The following is a 13232-nucleotide window of genomic DNA, read 5'->3' as shown; positions in this document are numbered from 1 at the left end:
TCTTCTATAAAGTATTTCAAACTTTTGTATGGAAGAACATGATTTAAAAAAGAGGCATGTTAAGTGTCACCTCACAACTTGGGAGAACTTGGTGAACCAGTTATGATTATTTCTGATAAAAAGTAGGATTCTTCTATAAAGTATTTCAAACTTTTGTATGGAAGAACATGATTTAAAAAAGAGGCATGTTAAGTGTCACCTCACAACTTGGGAGAACTTGGTGAACCAGTTATGATTATTTCTGATGAAAAGTAGGATTCTTCTATAAAGTATTTCAAACTTTTGTATGGAAAAAAATGGTTGAAAAAGAGGCATGTTAAGTGTCACCTCACAACTTGGGAGAACTTGGTGAACCAGTTTTGATTATTTCTGATAAAAAGTAGGATTCTTCTATAAAGTATTTCAAACTTTTGTATGGAAGAACATGATTTAAAAAAGAGGCATGTTAAGTGTCACCTCACAACTTGGGAGAACTTGGTGAACCAGTTATGATTATTTCTGATGAAAAGTAGGATTCTTCTATAAAGTATTTCAAACTTTTGTATGGAAAAAAATGGTTGAAAAAGAGGCATGTTAAGTGTCACCTCACAACTTGGGAGAACTTGGTGAACCAGTTTTGATTATTTCTGATAAAAAGTAGGATTCTTCTATAAAGTATTTCAAACTTTTGTATGGATTTAAAAAAGAGACATGTTGAGTGTCACCTCACAACTTGGGAGAACTTGGTGAACCAGTTTTGATTATTTCTGATAAAAAGTAGGATTCTTCTATAAAGTATTTCAAACTTTTGTATGAATTTAAAAAAGAGACATGTTGAGTGTCACCTCACAACTTGGGAGAACTTGGTGAACCAGTTTTGATTATTTCTGATAAAAAGTAGGATTCTTCTATGAAGTATTTCAAACTTTTGTATGGAAGAAAATGGTTGAAAAAGAGGCATGTTAAGTGTCACCTCACAACTTGGGAGAACTTGGTGAACCAGTTTTGATTATTTCTGATAAAAAGTAGGATTCTTCTATAAAGTATTTCAAACTTTTGTATGGAAGAACATGATTTAAAAAAGAGGCATGTTAAGTGTCACCTCACAACTTGGGAGAACTTGGTGAACCAGTTATGATTATTTCTGATAAAAAGTAGGATTCTTCTATAAAGTATTTCAAACTTTTGTATGGAAGAACATGATTTAAAAAGAGGCATGTTAAGTGTCACCTCACAACTTGGGAGAACTTGGTGAACCAGTTATGATTATTTCTGATAAAAAGTAGGATTCTTCTATAAAGTATTTCAAACTTTTGTATGGAAGAACATGATTTAAAAAAGAGGCATGTTAAGTGTCACCTCACAACTTGGGAGAACTTGGTGAACCAGTTTTGATTATTTCTGATAAAAAGTAGGATTCTTCTATAAAGTATTTCAAACTTTTGTATGGAAGAAAATGGTTGAAAAAGAGGCATGTTAAGTGTCACCTCACAACTTGGGAGAACTTGGTGAACCAGTTTTGATTATTTCTGATAAAAAGTAGGATTCTTCTATAAAGTATTTCAAACTTTTGTATGGATTTAAAAAAGAGACATGTTGAGTGTCACCTCACAACTTGGGAGAACTTGGTGAACCAGTTTTGATTATTTCTGATAAAAAGTAGGATTCTTCTATAAAGTATTTCAAACTTTTGTATGGAAGAATATGGTTGAAAAAGAGGCATGTTAAGTGTCACCTCACAACTTGGGAGAACTTGGTGAACCAGTTATGATTATTTCTGATAAAAAGTAGGATTCTTCTATAAAGTATTTCAAACTTTTGTATGGAAGAACATGATTTAAAAAAGAGGCATGTTAAGTGTCACCTCACAACTTGGGAGAACTTGGTGAACCAGTTATGATTATTTCTGATAAAAAGTAGGATTCTTCTATAAAGTATTTCAAACTTTTGTATGGAAGAACATGATTTAAAAAAGAGGCATGTTAAGTGTCACCTCACAACTTGGGAGAACTTGGTGAACCAGTTTTGATTATTTCTGATAAAAAGTAGGATTCTTCTATAAAGTATTTCAAACTTTTGTATGGAAGAATATGGTTGAAAAAGAGGCATGTTAAGTGTCACCTCACAACTTGGGAGAACTTGGTGAACCAGTTTTGATTATTTCTGATAAAAAGTAGGATTCTTCTATAAAGTATTTCAAACTTTTGTATGGAAGAACATGATTTAAAAAAGAGGCATGTTAAGTGTCACCTCACAACTTGGGAGAACTTGGTGAACCAGTTATGATTATTTCTGATAAAAAGTAGGATTCTTCTATAAAGTATTTCAAACTTTTGTATGGAAGAACATGATTTAAAAAAGAGGCATGTTAAGTGTCACCTCACAACTTGGGAGAACTTGGTGAATAAGTTTTGAAAATTTCTGATTAAATGCAAGATTCATTTATGAAGTATTTCTAACTTTGCAAAGTGTCACCTCACAGCTCTATTTAGGAATGCGGCGAACCAGGTGACCAAAATCACTTTCGAACTATTTTTTCAAATTTTGGATCAAATTGCATGATTAAAAAAATCTCCCTGGCAATGTCAACCTAAAATTGAATGTAAAAACCACTTATGTGCTATTTGGAAGTTTCAACTTTGGAAAAGATGGTGCATGCAATTTTCGGATATTTCGGATATTTTGTAGAGCCCAGCAAAATAACCAACCAACACCCGCCCCTTTATGTGGTTTTAATACTTACAACAAATACAAACTAATATTGTAAAATAAATCATTACATTCTCTAATGCTGACGGTGACCAGAATGGATGTGTCTACAATGGTGGTTGCGAAGTAGTAACCGGAATGATACATATTGAACAGCCATGATTTCCAGAAGAAACTGCAAAAAATATAAAAATGAATAAATATTAAAACGAAAACGAATTTATAACTTCCCTAGGAGTCCCCGATGTAATTCATTGAAGAATCTCTGAAAAAAAAACCTCTTGAAGGTATCCCAGAAGAAATTCCCGAAAGTATCCCTGAAAAAACTCCTGAAGAAACTCCTGAAAAAAATCTCCGAAGAACTCCTAAATAAATCCCTGAAAGACAGGTAAAGGGATCTCCTCAGAAACTCCTGGATTTTTTTTTGTAGAAAGAAATCTTTGAAGGAACTCTTAGAGGAATCCCTGAAATCTGTGAAGGATTTCTGAAGAACTCTTGTCGGAAATCATGAAGGAACTCATAAAGATATCCTTGAAGGAAGTCCTAGAACTCATAGAGAAATTCCTAAGAAATTCGCGAGCGAATTCCCAATTTCCCTACGGTTCATTGGCTATACATAGTTTGGTCCTTTAGTTAAGCATAGTTTAGTCCTGGAAAAATCCATGAACGTACAAATCCCCGAAAGAAATCCTGGAGGAACTCGTCAAGGTAAACCCGAAGGTATCCATGAAAGAAATCCTAACGAATCTCCCGAAAGAATCTCTGTAGGAACTCTTGGAGGAATTGCTTAAGGAACTCCTGGAGGAATTAGTGAAAGAACTCTTTGAGGAAACCCTGGAAGAATTCATGAAAGAACTACTGAAGGAATCCCTTAAGGAAATTCTGGAAGAATTCTCAAGGGAACTCATAGAAGAAAATTATTGGAGTATTTCCTGAAGGTATCTCAAAGGGGAAATTTCTTAGGGAACTCTGGAGGAATCCCTGAAGAAATTCCTGGAAGAATCTCTGGAAAAACTCCTGGAAGAATCCCTGAAAAAAAATCTCGGATGAATCCCTCAAGGAACTCCTAAAGTCATTTCTGAAGAAAATTCAGCAGATATCCCAAAAAAAAAAATCCTGAAAGAACTCTTGGAGAAATCGCTGAAAGAACTCTTGGAAGAATCGCTGAATAAACTTCTAAAGATATTTCTGAAAGAATACTGAAACAACCACCTAATAAACTCTTGAGGAATCCCTGAAAAAAAAAAATCCTAGAGGAATTTCTGAAGAAACTCATTTTCAAAGGGAGTCTAGAAGAAAGAACGCTTGAAGAAATTTGTGAAGGATTCCTCTTTAGGAACTCCTGAAAGTATCGCTAAAAAAAAACTACTGGAGAAATCCCTGAAATAGGCATTCCTGAATGAACTTCTGACTAAAAACTGAAAGTATCTCTGATGCAACTGTTGGAGAATCCTCGTAGGAACGCTTGTAGGATTTTGCAAAGCACTCCTGTAGGAATCCCTAAAAGAACTGCTAGAGGAATTCACGAAAAAAAACTTCTGGAGTAACCCGAAAAATCCTAAAGGTATCCCTGAAAGAACTCTTGAAGGAAGCCTGGATGAATTCATGTAAGAATGCTTGCAGGAACTCCTGGAGGAATTCTTGCAGCAGCTTCTGGCGGAATCCTTGTTTGCACTCCTGGAGGAATACTTACAGAAAATCCTTGGAATACTTACTGGAGGAATTTTTGAAGCAACACCATGGTAAACATCTGAAGGAACTCTGGAGTTATCTCTAAAAGAACTCCTGAAAAATACCCGAAAGTACAGTGTCTCTCTTTTATTCCATTTAGGTACAACTAAATTTACAATTTATTATCATACTTAGATGTTTCGTATGTAGCTCCACTGAGTTGTGTTATGCACCTCAAGGATGTACCTACAATCCAACATAATAAACTTTTGAAGGAATGCTAGAGCAAATCTTGAAGGAACCTAGGAGAAATTCCTGTAGGAACTCCTGGAGCAATTCCTGAAGGAATTCCTGGAATAAACCTTGAAGGAACTGCTTAAGGTATCCCATGTGAATATGAAACCCAGATGGGACTGTTATGCGAATAGGGGCAGTGAATGTATCACAGGAAGAAACTCGAGAGACAACCTTGAATCAAATCCGGCAGGTATCCCTGAAAGAATACTTTAAGAAACTTCTGGAGTAATCCGTGAAGGAACTCTTGAACTCTTGCAGGAGCTTTCTGAGAAATCCCTGAAGTAAATCCTTGGATTATTTCCTGGATGAATGCCTGCAGAAACACATTAGGAAACGTCTGATGGAATCCTTGAAGGAAATCCTGGAAGCATTTCAGAAACAAAAACTCGTGTAAGAACTCCTAACGGTATCCTTGGCAAAACTTCTAAAAGAACTCATTAATAAATTACAGGAGGGAGGTTTATGGAGTCTCTGAAGAAACTCTGGAAGAAAATTCCCTGTACCTAGTAACTCTTGAAGGAATTCCTGAGGGAACTTCTGGAGGAACTCGTGAAAAACCTTCTGGATGAATCTCCGAAGAAACTCCTGAAAGAATACTCGAAGGAACTCCTAAAAGAATTCCTGAAAGAACTGCTGATAAATTCCTGAAGGTATCCTTAGGAAATCGTTGAAGTAGATCCTGGAAAAAAACAATCCTAAAGGAACTCCTGGATGAATGGATCACTAAAATAACTAAAATGGCCGCTATAAAATGAACAGATAGCGCAACAGATGTTTGGTATAACTCGACTGCTATCACAACGTTAAAGGTCATTCACGGTGGCTCCTTTGTTTTGGTGCGGCAACTGCCAGAAAAGTTTGCTCCAATGATCCATTCCTGAACAAACTTCTAGTATCCTTGAATAAAATCTAGCCAGGAAAGAATTCCTGATGAAATGCTGTAAGAATCTTATATTGAACCCTACGAGTATTCTGGAGTATTATCTGGAGGAACTTCTGGAAGAATCCCTGAAAAAACTCCTAGAGCAGGGCTGGTAGCGATGAATGATGTTGAAAATAGTTATTTTAGTGACCTCACTGAACAAAATAGTGACCAAATAGTGACTTTCAGCTGCGAAAATAGTGACTTAATAGTGACTTTCAGGATAGATCAAAATAACTAAAAAGATATAGGGTATCCCAGAAAGTATGGGCACAACTTTGCAGTACTGCCATTTGGGAATGGATATCGTGCCTTAACCCCTTCCCGCCCACGACTTTTTTCAATGTTTTGAATGGCAATATTTTTTTTAATAAAAAGTGCTCGAACAAAAGTTGTTATAAATCACTTAAATTTATTGAAACCACAAAAAAAATTGATTGTTAATCAATAGTTATTGATTGTTTATCAACAGTTTCACTATTGAATAAAAAAGTAGAGTGCACAAGTACTCTAATAATTATAACCTCTTTCTAATAACTCTTTTACAATATTGATGTGAACTGGTTTAGACCAGATTCGCGAAAAAGTGAAGGTGCTCTACATACACCATGAGCGTTAAAGGGTTAATATAAACACATGCTGAGTATTTAAATTTGCACATGACTCTTCGTTTGTATGCGGCAGAACATTCCCTAGAAGACCTTCAAAAGGTTCTGCACAATTTGCCATTTTCTTTAACAACATTACCTAACTTTTTTTCTAGGCATAAAATTGAGCTGGATAAAAATGTCAAAAAACCGGGATTTTTTATATGCGTGTCTAGGTATTATGCAACCATTAGTTTTAGTTTTAAACAACATGAACGAACCTGAAAATTTAATTCAAACACAAACACAATGTCTTGGGTTTCAATTGCCTTTTTAAGGTGTTTATTGGTCTCAGCAAATAGTCAAGAAGTAAAATGAGATCATAATTAAATCTATTAACAGACAACACTGAAGACCGGTACATCAATATAAGAAACTGAGGCCAATGAAACCAGTGGATAAAGCCCATGAAGACGAGGAATCAACTGTGCTAGAAGAGACGAGGAGTGATGTGTGCATTCTGGCCGGTCAAAATATTACTGAACAAAAGGCTTATTAAGCGATTGATTCATTTGAACTCTTCAAAGCGCAGGGTAGGGATGGGATTTTTCCTATATTATTGTGATTTTACTTCGAAGATGAATTCCAAGGGAATTTGCTTGAGCTGGTTGGGAATCGCCGTTTAACTTCAAGGGACGTTTCAATGCGTTCTTGTAAAATTATAGACTTTTATGTTAATGCTCTTATTACGTTAAATGACCTCTAGACTAATTCTCTGTAAAGTAATATATGTAACACGCATTGAAAAGTGTTTAATGCTGAACTTTTAAACTAGAGTTTTCCATATTTTTTATAACGAAAACTTTTTATCTCAACGAATTCTTCCAAAAACGCATTGGAGCACCCCTCCGACTATGCTCCTCCATCCTTGCCACCATCAGCTGGCAGCATCGGCAGCATGAGCAGCATAAAAGAAATGTCAGATTGAATCAAAACAAACCACACCAACCGAGAGAGAATCTCACGCACGTGTTGCTCCTACGTTAAATATGTCAAAGCGATGTGTCAGTTTGGTTGCTGTCTCGCTTGACATTCGAACGACGATTCCAACGGCGATTCCAAAAACGACGGTTCTGATTCGTCGTGTTCAGTTAGCAAATCCACGTACAATACTTCACAAGCGTAAAGAAATCATAACGATTAAGCTTATCATTAAGCAATATCTCTACAGCTGGGAGAGAAGTGTGAATCACTTTCATCCCAAAGGCAAATAAGAAGCATAGATCATCACCAAAATCCTTCAGACACAAAAGTTTATCGTCCATTACAGGGGGATAGACAAAATGATCGGGACAGGCAAAATTTTTACTTTCCAAAAAATGGCCAAATAGTTTTCGAAAAGTGCACAAATATTTTCAAATTTGCACTGTAAGTTGATCAACTAGTTGTGTATCAATGGTCCATATTTTGAAAAGATCGGTCCATTTTACAAGAAGTTAAAAATAACCGAGTGCATTGAAATTTAAAGCGTTTATGACTGAATACAATGAGCTTTGAAAAACCGATAATTTTGTCTATCCCTCCTCTCCTCCTCTTCTTGGCGTAACGTCCTCACTGGGACAAAGCCTGCTTCTCAGCTTAGTGTTCTATGAGCACTTCCACAGTTATTAACTGAGAGCTTCCTCTGCCAATGACCATTTTGCATGTATATATCGTGTGGCAGGCACGAAGATACTCTATGCCCAAGGAAGTCAAGGAAATTTCCTTTACGAAAAGATCCTGGACTGACCGGGAATCGAACCCGTCACCCTCAGCATGGTCATGCTGAATACCCGTGCGTTTACCGCCTCGGCTATATGGGCCCTATTGTCTATCCCCTGCATGTTGAAAATAATGGAAAACACTTGGAGAGTATATAAAATCGGCATATTTAACAAAAAGCCCATTGAGTCAAAATCAATTTGCACATCAAGAGGAAATATCCTCGGTAAAAGCACTTTATAAGCTGGTTACAAAATTGGAAAGATCCTTTGAAGCAAATAAAATTTCACTTACCGCGTTTCTTGACATTTAAGGAACGTTCAATTTGGTAACTATTTTGTTCAGTAAGGCCAATAATATAACTATATTCGACATCGCTACTTCATACGATTGAATGAGATATACTGTCAAGACGAAGTTTTGACAAATGCATTGGTAATTGGATTTAATTCGCACCCAAAATAGTTGAAAATAGTGACTTTTTGATTGAAAAAGTGACTTTAGTTGAAAAACCTTAAAAATAGTGACTTTTTAGTGACCAGCATGAAAATAGTGACCAAGTCACTAAATAGTGACTCACTACCAGGCCTGCTAGAGGAATCCGTGAACTTCTAATGGTATCCTCGAAGGAAGTCCAGCAACTATTCCTGAAAGAACTCCTAAAGGAATCCTTAACCCTCGTGCGATCGCGCTGTCGTATTTTGTACAACACGTTGAAAAAATCTCGCTTTTTGTACTCAGCATCAGCGTGGTGCTGGTGATGTTGACCAACCGCGCGAGTTACGGAAGGTTAAAGGAACTTCTAGAAGAATATCTAGGGAGAATCCATGAAGGAACTCCTGGAGAAACTCCTAGAGGAATGCCTGAAGAGTTAAACTTTTTTAAAGTGTTTTTGGTGGTATCCATGGGGGAATCCACGAGGAATTGCTGAAATATCTGTTTAGGAGCCCATGAAAGAACTCCTGTAATAATATATGGCAGTATAATAGAAAGAGTTTCTATAAAATTGTATTTATAACAAATTGTCTTATTCGTCTTAGGATTTGGATGCATGTAATGGACCCACTAAGCAACAGAAGTTCATTTCTGATGTTGCTTATTATGGATCCAGTCGGGGTTCAATATAGAATTGTTTACAAATATGTTGGTGCATATTGGTCCCCCATTTGTTTTCCATGTTATCTATCTCACTGCCAAAGCTGCCTATAGGGGATACTCCTGGGATCAATTAATTTGGGCATTTACTTTTTGGTTTTCCTGTAGGGGTATCACTACAGGGAAAGAGCCCATTACTAGCACTAAACCAATCATTGTCGATTAGTGTACTTAAATGTTTTGCACCCTTGCACGAAGCTGAGTTCCCAGTTCCAATGTCGTGCACGTCTGCCATGCACTACTCCAGTGCGCACGATTTTAGAGAGGGAAGGAGCCCAGATTGCCAGATCCAAAGTCGTGCGCGCTGGGGGAATGCACAATTAGTGCTCGACTTTAAGCTGGGGTCCATCTACGCGTATGCTATCACCCGCCCTCCTTTATGAACGTATCCCTACCTTGTTGTTGTTGGTTTCTTCCGGCTCCACCAAACCCAATCCTTGCGCAATACTATCAACGCTGATGTAGATTGACTTCCCTTCCGTCTTGGCCCTAACACCATTCCTCTCAATCGATTCACGGGAAGAGCATCCATCGGCAGATTGAGTGGGTTGCGGAGAGGGTATTCTCGGACACCGGACTGGTGGTTTCCCCAAACTGAACCAGTCTGAACCACAACTTTCCCGGCTCGACCAGACGTAAACATTCAAATTGCAGCTCCTTCTGCCGCTTTTTGGATACTTTCCAGAAGACCGTCCTTGTTTTTCTACAAAAATAAAACAAAGAGATTATGGTTACCTTCATCCAAAAGTTTTCTATGTGGAAATCCACCAAAATAAATCCATATCTCTCTGGGTTTTTCAAGAATTCATCCTGTGTACAAACCTGAGATTGCAGCTCCAACAAGTTAAGTTGCATTACCACCATCAGGGTCTACATTTTCCCGCAGTTGATGATTGTTACTTGGTGGAGGCATAGTGTTCCGGTGAACGTATCTTTTACACTTTTCGCACATTTTTTTGTTTCCTGAAAAGTAGATATTTACATAAATTTGTGCTGATTATTGCTTAAAATAAAATGATTACCTTTGCGTTTGCTGCCGATCCATGTTTACTTTGGGAGAAACCACATGCTTTGTTTTCATTTGACAGATGGATAAACATGAATCCATGTATATTCATAATGCCCATGTATAGGCAAACGAGGATCAACCAGAATCAAGGCAGAAGTTTTCAATCGAAAAAATGTATGGAGATTTGGACATTTTTTCAATTATTTTAAAAATTTCGAAATTTTGGCAAAAAATATTTGGTAACGCAGATAGCTATTATTATTACCTACAACCTGTACCAAATATTTTTTCCGATAAAACGATTATTAAGTCAAAAACCCAGTTTTTGTAAATTTCTTCATATATTTTAAAGTTGAAAAACTCCTGCTCACTAGCGCCATCTGTTGCAATTACCGTCAAAGCTGGTAATCCATTCTCGGCACCAGTGCCCAACTTCCAGCAAAATCAAATGGGAAATCACTTCGGCACCCATCTTTGTGCTGCCGAAGTGCAATCGTCTGTGTGTCATATTTGTTTTGAGCACTTGTGTGGCTTCAGAGTGAAAGTGTAGCTCATTGACTGTAGATCCCGTTGCGGAAATGTTGCGGGAGATGATTACCTACGGAAGTGCGTTTGGAAAATATGCGGCAAGTGATATTTTGATTTGCTTTACTGTGAGGTGCCGGGAATTGACGCTGGTGCCCATGTAGTTCGAAACCCTATATGTGAAACGTGGATGCGTTATTTAGAAGATTTCAATGAACTTATGACAAAATGAATAAGTGGATTTTCAGCAGCTAGTTTTGCGCATGTCTCAGATGTTAATCTTTGTTCCTATATTCTTTGCCAAACTGGAATTGTCCATTTTACGAGCCGATTTTATGGATGAGATTTTGACAGGAGGTGGCGTCCTAACCCGTGAAAATCAATATCATCATCAACATTGTTGTCACTTCGTAAAATGGCTCATACTGGTTGGATCAGATGTTTTTGCTTACTAATATCAATGGCAGTTCGACGCCTTTTATAAAAGGTATAACAGTTTCGCGTGCTGGAAAAAGGATACAACTTTTTCCTTCGATCTGACTATGGAGTTCCACTTATGTTATGTGAGTCTATTGTCTTTTTTTTGGTTTTTGATTCAGTTCCAACCTGGGTTGATATCGATATGTGAAGCGTGGATATTTTATTTCGAAGATTTCCATGAATTTATAACAACATGAATAAGTGGATTTCCAGCAGCTAGTTTTGCGCATATCTCAGATGCCAATCTTCGTTCCTGTATTCTTTGCCAAAACTGGAATACTGGTTGGATCAGATGTTTTTTGTTTACCAAAATAAGTGACAGTTCGACGCCTTTTATGAAAGATATAACAGTTTCGCGTGCTGGAAAAGGATACAACTTTTTCCTTCGCTCTGACCATGGAGTTCCACTTATGTTATGTGTTGTTTGTTTACACATTTTCCGCCGATCCAGTTCCAACCCAGGTTCAAAAACGAATTCGACATATGTCAATTTCGGGCACAACATGAATTTGATTCCCGTCTCACCTTCTACGTGGCACAATGGTACAACACTTTATCCCAGCACAATTGCTATTATTATCTATTATTATTATCTTTATTTAAGAGATTTGCAGCCCTAGGCTGGCTCACCAACCAGCACAATTGCTGTTTTTTTTTCAAATATTTGTGTAGAAATTCCACTTTATGCCATGTCAATAAAGATAATGCCTAGCATGAGAGAGCAAAAAGAATTAAACGCAGGTTCCACCGAGATTTGAACTCGGATCGTTGGATTCAGAGTCCAAAATGCTAACCATTACACCATGGAACCAGTTGGTAAAGTAGAACACCAAAAATCTTTTTGTATGATCTACATAAAATGTAACTTAATTAATTATCTACTGATCATGTTTTGAGACGAAATAACTTGTGTACTGTGGGAGCACGTGCTGATTACAAAAATAGCCTGTGCGTAGGCAGCATCGTTCATGGGCATAGGCAATAACCACACAGTTACTACAAGCAAAAGGCATAGACGCCGTCTCTTCGTCCGGCTCTTTGTAACACAGCTAGTGAAATTATTGGCTAGTACCTGTTTGTTTTTATGATGCACATCAATTACGGAGTAAATCCTACAAAAGTTCATCGTTCCGAAGCCATTGCAATCTTGCCAGCCTCCTGGCATATCTTGGCAGAAATGCATGCTAGTTCACCATTTGATTCTGGCAGAAATCGCACATCGGAAGTAGGTATGACGAACACCGTTCGTCATAATCATTCGTTCATTGTGCGCCTAATTTTAACCCCGGTAAAACTCCCTCACCCGTGTGCACATTCACAGTAAGCGAGTATGTGCGCATGGCAATTACACTGCCTGTCGTTGTTAGCATAACGTTCTACATATTGAACACAGGTCATCCGTCGGTCGATTCATGAAGAGTGACTGCAGACCGTGGCCGCCCTTCGGCCCTTCTACAATATTCGTCGTCATTGACACAACCGCAAGTGCTGCTGACCATTTTCCGAACCGATTTCTGGCCATAATTTAATTTTGGCGCTTTTCAGCAAATTCCGTCGACCGAAAGGGCAGCTTCCCATCGCATTGCATTGGTGGGTGTAATTTTGAGGGTGGGTTGGGAAGTTTTTTCAGTGTTTGGCCCTCTCAAGGTCTGGTTTCTACGAAGAAGAGGACTAGCCAAAAACGTGCGCTCTTTTCCGCTATAATCGATGTAAACAGTCGTTTCTACATCAGTGTTGCTCTGCTTGACTCCAAGTGCACTGCCATAGTTGAGTGATAAGCGAATGCACAGCTTTCCCAGTGCAGTGGTTATCAAATGAGAGTGGGAAGGTTAAATAAACAATTCTTCCAACAAGCTTTTGTCAACAGTGTAGTGTGACTAGAAACGCACACTTGGGAACCGCTGCAATGCAACTTGCTCGAGGCGGAGCTGCTCTTGATGATGATGCCGATGCGATGATGGCGTTGACAACCAGGGAAGGGCCCGGTCCAGTCCGTCGAATGCAAATGTACCCTCCGGCTGCAGTCTCTGGGGGGAGGCATTCGAGATTGGGAAAATGAACTCCTATCGGTACTGAACATTCGTGCATCACAACCGAAGGTCAGACCCAGAGAGGCTGTTGCATGGCGGCAGTGGCA

The 13232-nt window shown here is 38.1% G+C and overlaps 1 protein-coding gene and 1 non-coding gene across 2 annotated transcripts in view; one reads left to right on the top strand and one right to left on the bottom strand.

Annotated features, from left to right (window-relative positions):
• The window catches only part of LOC109400406 (polypyrimidine tract-binding protein 2), a 1522650-nt gene that overhangs the window by 449508 nt on the left and 1059910 nt on the right, over positions 1-13232 (top strand). The gene's annotated exons all lie outside the window — the stretch shown is intronic.
• Positions 11835-11906, bottom strand: Trnaq-cug (transfer RNA glutamine (anticodon CUG)). The gene has a single exon. It is a non-coding gene; the product is annotated as a tRNA-Gln (tRNA).

The sequence above is a fragment of the Aedes albopictus genome, chromosome 1 (assembly GCF_035046485.1).
Source record: "Aedes albopictus strain Foshan chromosome 1, AalbF5, whole genome shotgun sequence".
Classification (NCBI taxonomy): domain Eukaryota; kingdom Metazoa; phylum Arthropoda; class Insecta; order Diptera; family Culicidae; genus Aedes; species Aedes albopictus.
This window is presented reverse-complemented; position numbering and strand designations above follow the sequence as displayed.